The 13,773-nt window shown below is 39.9% G+C and overlaps 1 non-coding gene across 1 annotated transcript; it reads right to left on the bottom strand.

Moving 5' to 3' along the window:
* Positions 1-9,996: 9,996 nt before the first annotated feature.
* Positions 9,997-10,103, bottom strand: LOC122049856. The gene has a single exon (XR_006131110.1). It is a non-coding gene; the product is annotated as a small nucleolar RNA R71 (small nucleolar RNA).
* Between the last annotated feature and the right edge of the window lie 3,670 nt (positions 10,104-13,773).

The following is a 13,773-nucleotide window of genomic DNA, read 5'->3' on the forward strand; positions in this document are numbered from 1 at the left end:
TCCCTTTGACCACCTTGTGTTGCTCGTGCCCGCCTCGGAACTCCGTCTCGTGTGGACCCTCCACCGCTCCAATTTGTACATTACAATTTGAAACTCGAGTTACATTCGAGTCTAAATCTAATTTACAACAAGAATATAAGAGAAAGGCACGACGCGCAGGTCGCGGAAAAATAAAACATACAACACATAACGGCACGCAGGCCGTATTATGAATTACAACACAATCCAATCATATTGGGTTTTTGGGCCATGACTATCACAAAATTAATATATAATTCAAAATTATATATTTTCATAATTTTCTATAATTTTTAAAATAATTTTTACAATTTTACGAGTAAAATTTCCCGGCGGTCCCGTTTAGCGGTTTCGGGCGCAATCGCGGAACGGATCCCCTTGCGGGGCCCAGGGGCAGCGCCCCTACCCGCGATCTAACCATCGCGAGGGTTCGTTTGCGATCCAACAGCGCCTAAACCCGCTGTCCCAAAACGATTTGGGCCGAGACATTGCCGTTTCGGAAAAATCTTCCCGGCGGGTTCGTTTTAAGCGATTTCGGGTGCGATCGCGGAGCAAATCCCCTTGCGGGGTTAGGGGCAGTACCCCTACCCACGATCTAACCATCGTGAGTTGCTCCTTTGCGATCTAATGGCACCCAAGCCCGCTGTCCCAAACGGATTTGGGGCGAAATGAAGCCGGTTTTGAAAGATCTTTCTGGTAGCCGAAGCCTACAAGTGCCGAGACACTTGTGCTTCGCTTCTACGGAAAAATTACCCATAAAATCATAAAAAACTAATTTTTACAGAAAATCACAGAAGGTTTTATTTTTCATAAAAATAAAAACAAACTCGTACAAGCCTTGCACGTGGATCTGATACCACTGTTGGATTTTTCGGGCCGCGAAAACCCCGAATCGCCCAAGCCACGGATCTCGTGCAAGGTAAAACTTTCGAAAAATACGAGTACGAGTTTAAAACACGATCGACTCTTAGATCTACGAGGGAAAAACATTTACCCTTGATGCGTGCCCTTCGTAATCCCGCAACGTCCAAAGGTAGCCGGATCTCGAGACCGTCAAGCGAACGGTTCTCTAGCGGTATCCACACGAACAATGAGTGGTCTTCTACCACTCAAAGATGGAGAGGAGAACCCACAAGTGTGCTAGCACTTTCTAGGGCTCTCGGATTGGATCTAAAAGGTGAGAAAGGAGAGAAGGGAAAAAGGAACTCACACACCCCTCTAGGTACTCTCCTTTTGTGACCTTCACACCACCTAGTTGCTTGGAATCAACTCTCACTTCTTCTCCACCATGAAGCCACGACCATCAGCAAGCTAGAGAGAGGGAGAAGCACCCAAGGAAGAAGAAGCATTGAACACCATTCAATTGCCACCAAATGAAACCCTCTCCTCACTTAGTGTGGCCGGCCACCACATGTGTAACCCCCACATTAATGTGGTCGGCCACATTAAGAGGATTAATGGTGTGTAACCTCCATGAGGTGGCACACCATTATATAAGGGGATGATGTGGCATGCCATGTAGGATGAGTCATCCTCATGATGTGTCAATTCATCAAGTCAAAACTTGATGTGTCAACCTCTATTTGGTTAAGTCAAACTTGACCAATGCTCTTCCTAGTTGAGTTAAATCCAAGCTTTGATTCAAGTCAATTTTAATTTAATGAATCTCAATTTATTAATATAAATTGACTCATGAATCAAATTTAAATTAGACTCATTCAACAATTGAATCTAATTGAGTCTAACTCAATAAGTCTAATTTGAATCCAATCTTTGATTCATCATATGAATCTAATCCTATTGGTTCATCATATGAACCTAATCTCCATGCACATGTTATTTGTGTGTGACCCAATAGGTTCTTGTAACGTTGGCAATGTTATAAACTCCTTTAAAAACATAAGCAATGAGCGGCATCTAGCAATACATCATTGCTACCCAAGTTACAAGAAATGTTGAGATCCAACATCACCTTGTGACTACTAATTGTGACTCCTCACAATATGTGACAAGTGTCCTTCTATCCTAGACATCTAGATTGATCAATGTGAGGCATAGACCGTGTCATCCTCTGACCAATCTAAATCTTGAACTCCGAGTAGACTCACTCAATTAAATGAGCTCAATATCTCATATTGACTCATTTGGGTATGGCCATACACTTCGTGGTCTCACTCTATCAAGAATATCGATGTCTCTCCCGTCATATAGGAGGGATAGATCCCATCTACATCACTCACATCCCTCTGCATAATTTGTTATATACCCAGTAATCGCCTTTATAGTCCACTCAGTTACGGGTGACGTTTGACGAAACTAAAGTACATAACTCCTTATGTAGGGATCCATGGTGACTTCAGGTCTAAGGACTAATAGTCATACTAATAGCCACATGAGAAAGTATATGACACTCATATAACGATCCATGATACTTTCTCATGGCGGGTCATTCAGTATACATTCTCTAATGCATACCCATGTGTCAGCTTGATATCTCTATATCCATGACTTGTGAGATCAAGTCATCGAACTGACCTACATGCTAGTCTTATTGTATTAACATTGTTCCTGAATGTTAATACTCGACTAGGAATGATTTAGAGTAGTGTTCCCTATATCATCTCACTATCGATTCAACTAATCGATTGATATAGGTATGAACGTTCTACTCAAGGACGTTACTATACTTATTTTATCTGACACTAATACAAATAAGCATAATAACCAAAAACCAATGCCTTTATTAATATACAAAAAATATGATATACATGAGTCCATACAATCATCAAATGATTGGCTCTAGGGCTCTAACTAACATATTTTCCTTTTAGATCTAGGTTCCTATAAAATAACTATACAAAACATAAAAAAGTAACTTAACTTATATTTGTAAGTCTACCTAACCTACTAAGCTTACCTTTTGCTTAGAGGTCCCTTCTCTAAGTCTGCCATCTAAGGGTCAGTTTCTTAGGATCAAGCTATACTCTTGTAAGTCTACCTAACCTACTAGGATTACCTTTTATTTAAAGGTCCTTCTTCCAAGTCTACTACCTAAAGGTCAATCCCTTAGGATCAAGCCGCACTCCTATAAGTCTACTCGACTTATTAGACCTCATGCTTAGGCTGCATCCAAGAATTTACCACCTAAGACTTACTCCTTAGGATCTCCATTGCATAGCTTCACTCACTATGACTTCCACCACCTAGCTTCACGCACTAGGACTCTTACTGTCAAGCTTCACTCACTAGGGTCTAGCTTCACTCACTAAGACTTTCACCTCTAGCTTCACTCACCAGAGTCTAGCTTCACTTACTAAGACTTTCATCTCCTAGCTTCACTCACTAGGACCTAGCTTCACTCACTAGGATCTAGCTTCACTCACCAGAACTTTTACTGCCTAGTTTCAGTCACTAGGACTTTCACCTTCTGGCTTCACTCACTTGAGCCTAGCTTTACTTACTAGGACTTTCACCTCCTAGCTGATATGAACCCCACCAACAAATATGATGAAACCCAAGACAGCGATGGATAGAATCCTAGGAACTAGAAGACAAGAGTGTGAGTCTTGACCTGTAACTAAGAACAGGCACGAACCAAGTCTACAAAGGAAAAGGAAATGTCACACCCAAGGGTGATAAGTTTTGATGGGTTGAACATCATGAGAGTAAACTCGATAAGTTTAAAAGTTCTTTCAAGGACAACCCATCAAAACTTATCACCCTTGGGTGTGACACTTCTACTTTAGTACCAATGGTACAAGATGAGATACCACAAGAACTACAACACGTGTCACAAATGATGCACAATTATAAGTAGTGCCTCATCGTAGTGGGAGGGTTGTTAGGCAACCTGAAAGATTCATGTTTTTGGGAGAGTCTTCGGACTTGATCCCTGGTGAATATGAAGCTTATCCCTGGACATATGATGAAGCACTCCAAGATAAAGATGCAGTATCTTGGCAAAGTGCAATGAACTCTGAAATAGAATCTACGCATTCTAATCAGGTATGGGAGCTTGTAGAACCACCAAATGGTATAAAAGTCGTTGGATGTAAATGAGTCTACAAAAGGAAAAGAGAAACAGACGGGAAGGTGAAAACCTTTAAAGTGAGGCTTATTGCGAAGGGGTATACTCAAAAAGAGAGAATCGATTATGAGGAAACTTTTTCGCCGGTAGTCATGCTTAAGTCTATCCAGATTCTTTTATCTATTGCTGCTCATATGGATTATGAGGTTTGGCAAATGGATGTCAAGACAGCTTTCCTTAACGGAAGTCTTGAAGAAAACATCTATATGAAGCAACCAGAGGGATTCATTGCGAAGGGCAAAGAGCATCTTGTATGTAAGCTCAATCGGTTCATTTATGAACTGAAGTAAGATTCAAGATCTTGGAACATCCGGTTGGATGAAATGATTCAGTCTCATGGATTCATTCAGTGTCCAGATAAGTCTTGTGTATACAAGAAAAGTGATAGAAACGTGGTGGTATTTCTTGTACTATACGTAGATGACATTTTGCCCATTGGCAACAATGTCAAAGTGTTATCAGACGTAAGAGTATGAATATCTAAGCAGTTTGATATGAAGGACTTGGGAGAATATGGACATATTATTGGGATCAAAGTAATAAGGAATCGCAAGAAAAGGATGTTGTGCTTATCCCAAGCTTCATACATCGATATTATCCTAGCTCATTTTAGCATGCAAAACTCCAAGAAAAGTTTTCTATCTTTTAGGCATGGAGTACCTTTATCTAAAAAGATGTGTCTTGAGACACCAAAGGAGATAGAGGAGATGAAAGCAGTTCCTTATGCTTCGGTTGTAGGAAGACTAATGTATGCGATGCTATGTACGAGATCAGATATCTATTTTGTCGTAGGCATGGTTAGAAGATATTAATGTAATCCAGGACCGGGACATTGGACTGTCGTAAAGCATATATTAAAGTACCTGAAAAGGACTAGAGATTATATGCTGGTTTACCAAGCAGATGATTTGCTCCCTATGGGTTACACGGATTCGGACTTCCAATCAGATAGGGACAGTAGTAAATCAACCTCGGGGTATGTGTTTATTTTGGGAGGTGGAGCCATAGCATGGAGGAGTGTTAAGCAGAAATACATTTCAGACTCCACCATGGAAGCTGAGTATGTGGCAGCCTCTGAGGCAGCCAAAGAAGCTGTATAGCTCAGAAACTTCTTGATGGACTTAGATGTGATTCCTGGTTTGCCCAAAGTTATCATAATTTATTGTGACAACAGTGATGCAGTAGCAAACTCGAAGGAACCACGAGCCCATAAGGCAAGTAAACACATTGAGCGTAAGTACCACTTGATACGAGACATCGTAAAATGAGGAGAGGTTGTTGTCGTCAAGATTACATCAACAGATAACCTAGTAGATCCTTTAACTAAGGCTCTTCCGGCGAGTTCTTTTGATAGGCATGTTGAGGCGATGAGAATCAGATGTATGACAACATTTATGGCAGCATAGTCTTTTAGTATAAGTGGGAGATTATTGGAATATATACTAAAAGCCTAGCTTTTGTATGAACATTTGTTTTGAAATATTTTGAAATGAGAATCACCTTGGTCAAATGTTTGCATTTTATATTTATATATATGTTAATGTAGTTGTCCATTTAATTTATATTGTAGATAACATGGTGTGTGATGTCACACATAAGATCATGTTATCGGTTCCTTATAAATTATAAATAGTAGCTCACAACCAAGATGGATTGAGGCAAACTATTGGAACGGTTGTAGTGTAATTTGGTATTAGTCTATCTTGACTATAAAATTACACTAGTACACTATGTGTGTATTGAGCAGGACCGTTTGAGGTTATTTGATTTGTACTGACTACATAAAAGAACAGAACCTCTGTTATTATGGATGTGTGTCCTCTTAATAACTATATAATAACAAGCACGTATACTTAGTATTTATTTCTTTAACTTATCAATGTGTGAGATTTATTCGTTAAATCAATAGGCCCAATGAGTTGGGAAATAGTATTGTTTATATAGTGTATTGTCGATTATAGAAAGAATCTGTGTCCTAATTATTTAGGTTGATGATGTCCCCTTAAGGACCTCATAAGGATTATCATGTAAACTCTGTAGGTGGACTTAGTCCGGCATGATAATAAAGTTGAGTGATACTACTCTTGGAATCAGATATTAACTAATTGGGTTGTCAGTAACTCAATTAATTAAAGGACATACGATGTCTTAAACACAAGGATATTAACGCACTCATGATAAGAAGGAGCCCATATTGTAATATGTGATTGATGTGGTAGTTCAATAATAACCCTTTAGTGGTATGAGTTATTATTGATGGACTTGAGTTGGGTGTTCGGGCGGAACACAAGAAGCCCAAGTCCATCAGGAGGCCTAAACCAATTTATTCTCTAGGTCCCTGTTGTAGCCTCTATATAAAGCCTCGCATCCACCCATCCACGAGTAGTAGTTGTTGTTTTTTGCGGCGCCACCTCCTCCTCCTAGGGTCGGCGACATCACCTCCTTTCCTAGGGCCGACACCACCTTCTCCTCCACCTAGGGTTGGCGCCACCTTCTCCTCCACCTAGGGTCGGCGCCACCTTCTTCTCCACCTAGGGCCGGCGCCACCTTCTTCTCATATTAGGGTCGGCGCCACCTCTTCTTCTCCTTGGTGGTCGATGCCTCTTCTTCTCCTTGGTGGCCAGCGGCTTGGAAAAGAAGAAGAAGAGTAGAAGGTGCCTCATCCTAGAGCTTCTTTAGTGGTCAGAGATTTGGAAACAACGAGTGGAAGGGTGTTTGTTATCTTGGTAGATCGTCACCCACACGATGTCTAAGAAGAGAAGAGGAATGCAGCAAAAGATCAAAAGGTCTTTAGCTACAAGGGAAAGGTACAACTAGTTCTTTGATTCCGCTGCGTAATTAGTTTAGTTTTCTTTGTATCGATTTTGAATACCAACACAAGAGGCCAGTGATCTTGTACTTCAATCAAGGTGTGCTTTGATCCGTCAAGAACTTTCTTGATTGATCAAACACATGTCTGATCGAACATGCGGGTTGCTAGGAAAAGTTCTGTACTTGTATAATTTTTGTACAGGGAAATTGAAACAGAATGGAATTCCAGCGCCTTCACCTTGTGGATGGAGAAACCTCACCAAAACACTCACAAGCACTTGAGAACTAGTAGACTACTAATTAGGGTTTACCACCACTAATTTCGTCAACCTTAACCTAACTCCCAAGGCTTGGTTATATAGGTCGCGAGTTGGAAAACCCCGCCTACCAACCGACTACCCTCTGTGGAGATTCGATCATTACATCCCAACGGCTCGATACCAGTTGACTGGTAAAAGTACTAGTCGACTGCTCTACACTAGTCGAGCGAACAGAAGTATTCTGTTCACTCCCAGTCGACTATACCAGTCGACTAATGAAAACACTAGTCGACTACTACAGTAACTACTATAGTTCTGCTACAGTAATTGCTATAGTACTTCTATAGTAAACCCTAAATCTAGGATTTTACCCTAAGTATAATCTCTCATACAGTCGTACCCTCATGACTCACTTGACCCTTCATTACAGCCTTGACCTTTAGCCTTCAAGTTTACTTCCTTTGGCTCTCGTCCCTCGGATGCATCCAAGCCTGCGGCTCATCCCCAATGTCATCCTTCGGGTATGCCTCGAAGACGCTTTTCTCAGCCCTTGTCCTTATTGCCTTGTCCATGGTCTCTCAAATGCTTCATCCTTCACCGAACCTGAAGCCATCAACCTGAGTCATATGTGTATTCTGCAAACCTGCACACTCATATACACATATCAAATATAAGGGTGAACCTAACTTAAACTCTTTGCCCAAACACCAAAACACATGGTCACACGACCATGTCAAAGGAACAAGAAGGACAATGGTCTTAGTCATGTGGAGCAGACCGGGCGTGCAGCATTAGCAGAAGAGGGGGTTGACATGGTCGTGTGGTTTCACATGGTCGTGCCACTTTTGAAGCAGAATCATAATACGACCGTGTAGATCTACACGACCGTGCAACCCTTCCAGAGGCCAAGCATTGCCAAGCTGTGTGTACCACACAACCGTGCAACCTTTCCAGAGGCCAAGATTGGCACGGCCGTGTGTACCACATGGCCGTGTGAGCCGTCCAGAGGCAAAGCATGTCACGACCGTGTGAATCTCACACGGTCGTGTGACTCTAGCCGAGAGCTAAGCAGTTGAGGTCATGTGAGGTCCACACAGCCGTGACACGGTCCATGTGGCGCCCAAACCCCCTGTTCTATATAAAGGGTTTCTTCCTCTTTCAAAGGGGAGGCTCTCCCTTTGGGGAGATCAAATCTGAAGGCTTTTTCCCATATTTTGGGTGTCAATCCGGTGATCTAAAGACGTCTCCATTCCTGATTCGATTCAGGTAGCAAGGATTGGTTCCGAAGATTACTCGTCGTCTTTAGATAAGCATTTCTTTTCTATCTTCTTGATTTGATTGAAATATTTAAGATCTTCTTGTCTTCAAATCTTTTCCTTTGTTTCATGGAGTAGATCTTCTTGTTCTAAGATGGAGGGAGTATTTGTGATGTAAGATTTCATGGATTTGCCAACTTCTTGTTTCAATGATGTTGTTATGTTTTGTATCAATTCAATCTTGTATGGATTGTTGTGTTTGGATTTAATTATCATTCTTGATTGGATGTTTGTATTACTTATAGATCTTGTAGAGGAATTCTCTAGATTGTATGACCGAGGGGCGTCGTGTCAGGGCTGCCCCGTTAATGGACATCTTGAGAATCACCTTGAAGGGTGAAGCAAGAATCTACAAAGAAGTGAGATCGATAGATGAGTTGTTCCCTATATCTTGATGTGAATTGATTAGTGATGTGTTTCTATGTTGTATGATTGAGGGGCGTCGTGACAGGGCTGCCCCGTTAACGGACTTCATAGGGATCATAACTATTTAATTGCTTAAGGTGTAGATATAAGTCCCTTGCCGGTGTTTTCTGTAGGAGATAACCGAAAACTTCTTACAAATGCATGACAATTGAGGATATAATTGGTAAAATCATATTACATTGATAAGTATCACAAAGAAACCAAATCTCTTAGAACTTTTATAAAACCTAGTTTCTGCATTACTTTTCTATTTCTATTTTCTAGTTGCTTCTTAGTCTGTGTAATTCCTAGTTGATTGTTTAGCTAATTCTCTTTGAGATATCTTTAGTGGTTATAACCAGTCCCTGTGGATACGATATATTTTTATTACTGATGATGAAACCGTGCACTTATGGTTGAGTAACAAGTTTTTAACGTCGTTGTCGGGGCCTGCGTCTATAACATTAGAGATTATCATTTGAGTTAGACTAAACTTTTCTTTGCTTTTCTTACATCTAACTTGTAACTAGTTTTGTAATTCTATTCTGTAATTTTTCTTTGCATTCTTTGTTCTTTTTGTTTATGAATCAAATTCTGTAATCTTGTTCTTGTATGCGAAGATCTAACTTTGTAGGTGATCTGCTACCTTTTGATCCCAAAATTGATAAAACCTTTCATAAAAGGAAAACCTTGCAAAGACATTCAGAAGAACAAGTACATTCAAATATGGCAAACAAACCGCTTAAAGATTACGCAGCACCTTATGCCAGAGGATTTCGTTCTAGCACCACAAGACCCTCTGTTGAAGCTAATAATTTTGAGATCAAGCCTGCGATAATCAGTATGGTCCAACATAATCAATTTGGGGGTGGACCACATAAAGATCGTAATCAACATTTAGAAGTTTTTTTATGAAATCTGTGGAACTATGAAGATGAATGGTGTTCCATCTGAAGCCGTGAGATTATTATTGTTTGGGTTTTCTTTAAGAGATAGAGCCAAGCAATGGCTAAATTCACTACTAGCAAATAACATTACCACTTAGGAATAATGTGAGCAATAATTCCTTGCTTAATTCTATCCTCCAAGCAAGACTGCTCATATGAGAAATCTTATTGCAAGCTTCAGACAATCAGATTCATAATCCTTATTTGAAGCATGGGATAGATACAATAACATGCTCAGACAATGCCCACATCATGGATTGGAGAAGTGGCTGGTGTTGCATACATTCTATAATGGTATCAATTATCATACTAAGGTGTCCTTAGACTCTGCTGTTGGAGGGGCACTTATGAATAAAAGTTTGGATGAAGCCGAAGATATTATTGAAAGTGTAGCACAAAACCATCATCAATGAGTCACAAAAAGAAGTGGAGGCTATTCATTTTCAAACTCAACTAAAGCATCAAGAAAATTTGATGTGGATGTAATTACTATAATATCTGTAAAACTGGATGCTCTTACAAAGAAGTTGGAAAATATGGGAATAAATACTAGCACGATCAATGCCATAGTATGTTGTTGTGAAACATGTGGAAGTTCTGATCATGGTCAAGACTCATGTCCTTTAGTAGCTATTTCTGCACAAATTAATCAACTTGAGCAGTGTGATGCCATCATTAGTTACAATCAGAGACAGAACAATTCATATTCAAATACATACAACCCTAGGTGAAAGAATCATCCAAATTTCTCTTATAGAAATAATCAAGAACAAGGACTATCTATGGGGGCTAGACCAAGTTTCCAGCCTGGGCAACAAAATTTTCAACAACATCCTTCTCAGAGAAATCAAATCTCTAGATTAGAGAAAATGATTGAAGAGCTCATCTTGAGTCAAAATGAAATGAAGCAAGAATTAAAGGTGTTAACTCAAAGAATTGATCATTCAGAAAAGCACCAGAAAATTCAAGATAGTCAAATTGCCTAGGTAGCTTCATCATCTTCAAGAGCGCCAGGATAGTTTCCAGGAAAGCCTGATGTAAACCCCATGGAACACTGTAATAGAATAGAACTTAGAAGCGGATGGACCTTGAGTGATCCTCAAGTGACTACTCTAAAAGTGATGAAAATTAAAGAAAAACTCTCTCCTCCAACACTTGAACCAATTCAGATTCAAGATGAAGAGGAGAGTACCAATAAGGTTGAAGAGACTCTTCCACTTAACCCACAAAGTCAAGTAGTCCCTTTTCCTCAAAGATTAGGCATGCTGAAAAAGGATGAAGAATTTGGCAGATTTCTAGATAAAGTTAAAGATATTTGTGTGGAGGTTCCTCTAATTGATGTCATTCAACAAATGCCAAAGTTTACCAAATTCCTGAAAGACATCATGTCCAACAAGAGGAGGAAAGGAGACATCGAGACCATATCACTTATCGAGGAATGTAGCGCTTTATTCGAGAAGAACACTTCCCCGAAGCTCAAAGCTCCAGGAAGTTTTTATATACCTTGCACTATAGGTTTTGAATTTATAGAAAAAACTTTTTGTGATTTAGGGACGAGTGTTAGCATCATTCCGTATTCAATTTATAATAAGTTAGGTCTCAAAAACTTTAAACTTACTACCATGACACTGCAATTAGCTTATGATTCTTGCAGGTACCCTATGGGTATTATAGAGGATGTGTCGGTAGAAGTTGGTGGGATCATTATTCCCACAGATTTTGTGGTACTTGGCATGGAAGAAGACCCAAAAATTCTGATTATATTAGGAAGACCCTTCATTGTTATAGCTGGAGCTATAATTGATGTTAAAAATCATAAACTTACATTGGTAATTGGTAAGAAAAGGTTGGAATATGATTTATCAAATTCTTCTAACCATGTCTCTTCTCTTTTAGTGAGTGTCTACAATGGGGTGGACACTTACAAATTAGAGGATTGGAATTTTCATCCTCATGGGAGGCCGCCGGATGAAGGACACGATCTGGCAAGCATGGGGAGAAGGCCTCCCATCAAAAAATGAAAAGGATATCTGCCCTACGAGGGCAAGAAAATGAGAAGAAAATCAAGGAGACCAGTCGAGCTAATGACCTTAAATAAGCGCTTCTTGGGAGGCAACCCAAGGGTTCTTTTAGATTAGATTTAACTTGTAATTGTCTTTTTCATTAATTAGTGCTTTTATGTTTGTTGTTAATTTTTGTTTTCAGGTTGAGTTTCGAATCCATGAGATGGCCATGATTTCTTCATGGGCATGGAAGCATTGGAGAAGTCGTAAAGGAGGAAAATCATCAGTGTCGAGATAAACAGAGCTCGACCGTGTACCAGACACGACCGTGTTAAGTTTACAAAGGAGAAGTATTCGACCGTGTACCACACACTGGCCGTGTGAACTTACTCGAGGAAGAGATGTACTCGGTTGTGTACCAGACACGACCGTGTGAAGATTCCAGAGAAGAATAATTGCTCGACCGTGTACCACACACTAGCTGTGTGAGTATACCCAAGTGGAAGGCTGCACTGCCCGTGTAAATTGACACGCTTGTGTAGAAATTCCCGAGAATAAGAAGGATACGGCCGTGTACGGCACACGACTGTGTGAATCAAGCCGGGAAGGAGAATGCAAAGCCCGTGTCAATTGACACGGTCGCATGGACATACTCGAGAAGGAGAAACCTTGGGCCGTGTAGATCTACACGGTTGTGCGGAGCAGTTCGACCTTGGTCGTGTCTATAAGACATGGTCGGGCCGTGTCTAGGCCGTGTCAGCCACATCCCCAACTGCTTCTTTCTCCCAAACTCTTCTCATCTTCAACCCTTCTTCTCAACTTCTCAGATCTAGATTTCAAACTCATTTTTTTCTCCATAAACTTCATCAAGATCTATAACTTCTTTTCACTTTTCAAGATCTATTCTTGCAAGATCATGCTTTTCCAACAAAACAAAAACCTTTCCCTATTTGAACTTGACAATATGTCTAATCTTTTGAAGAAACTTCGTAAGGGAAGCAGTGGATCAAGCGGAGGAAGGAAGCCAACAAAAGAAAAGGGATAGAAAAGGGCCACAAAGGGCAAAGGAAAGAGGATTTCACATGATGAAGGTATTGATAATGAATTCAATATCATTTTTAGAAATGAAGATCAAAAGTCTAGATTTGATATTCTTGTCAATAGAAAGATTGTGTGTACACGGTACATAGATCCAACTGTTTTAAATATTCTAGGGATTAGAGATAATGTTGATTGGATAATTGAATCCCTTGATTGGAATGATATCATGTACACACATTTATCTATATATCCTCATATTATACTTGAATTTTTGAGTTCATTAGATGTTCACTTTTCTAATGAAGATGATTACATTGGCAAAATAATTTTTAGATTAATGAATCAAGAATTTCAGTGGACGTTTAGTGACTTCAATAATTATTTTGGATTATCTACCGGTAGCTCTCACAGGTTTGACTCTAGATTCAATTGGAATAATTTTTGGAATTCGATTACTAGTTTGGATCAATCTTATGAGCCCTCTAGAGCTAAAGCTTCCCATATGCAAAACCCCATATTTAGGTACTTAGATCAAGTTATAAGTAAAACTATTTTTGGTAGAGGGGAAAGCGATGGAGTTGTTAGGAAAGTGGAACTTTATGCTTTGTGGACTATGTTACATAAGGTTGATTTTGATTCTGGTTTCCATTTTTTGCAAACCTTGGTGAGAGTTGGGAAGGCATCCTCAGGATCGATTATTTTTGATGGTTTGATTACTCAAGTAGCTATAAATTTGGGCTATGATATTGATGAGCTAGAGATCATTCATGACAATAACATGATCGATATTGATGCATGTCTTGCTATGAAAATGATTTGTCGGGATGAGAATGGTTTTACTTTACCTAGAAGGAATGGTTTCCCACTACCCCTTCCCTATCCCGA

This window comes from Zingiber officinale, chromosome 2B (assembly GCF_018446385.1).
Source record: "Zingiber officinale cultivar Zhangliang chromosome 2B, Zo_v1.1, whole genome shotgun sequence".
NCBI classification, from domain to species: domain Eukaryota; kingdom Viridiplantae; phylum Streptophyta; class Magnoliopsida; order Zingiberales; family Zingiberaceae; genus Zingiber; species Zingiber officinale.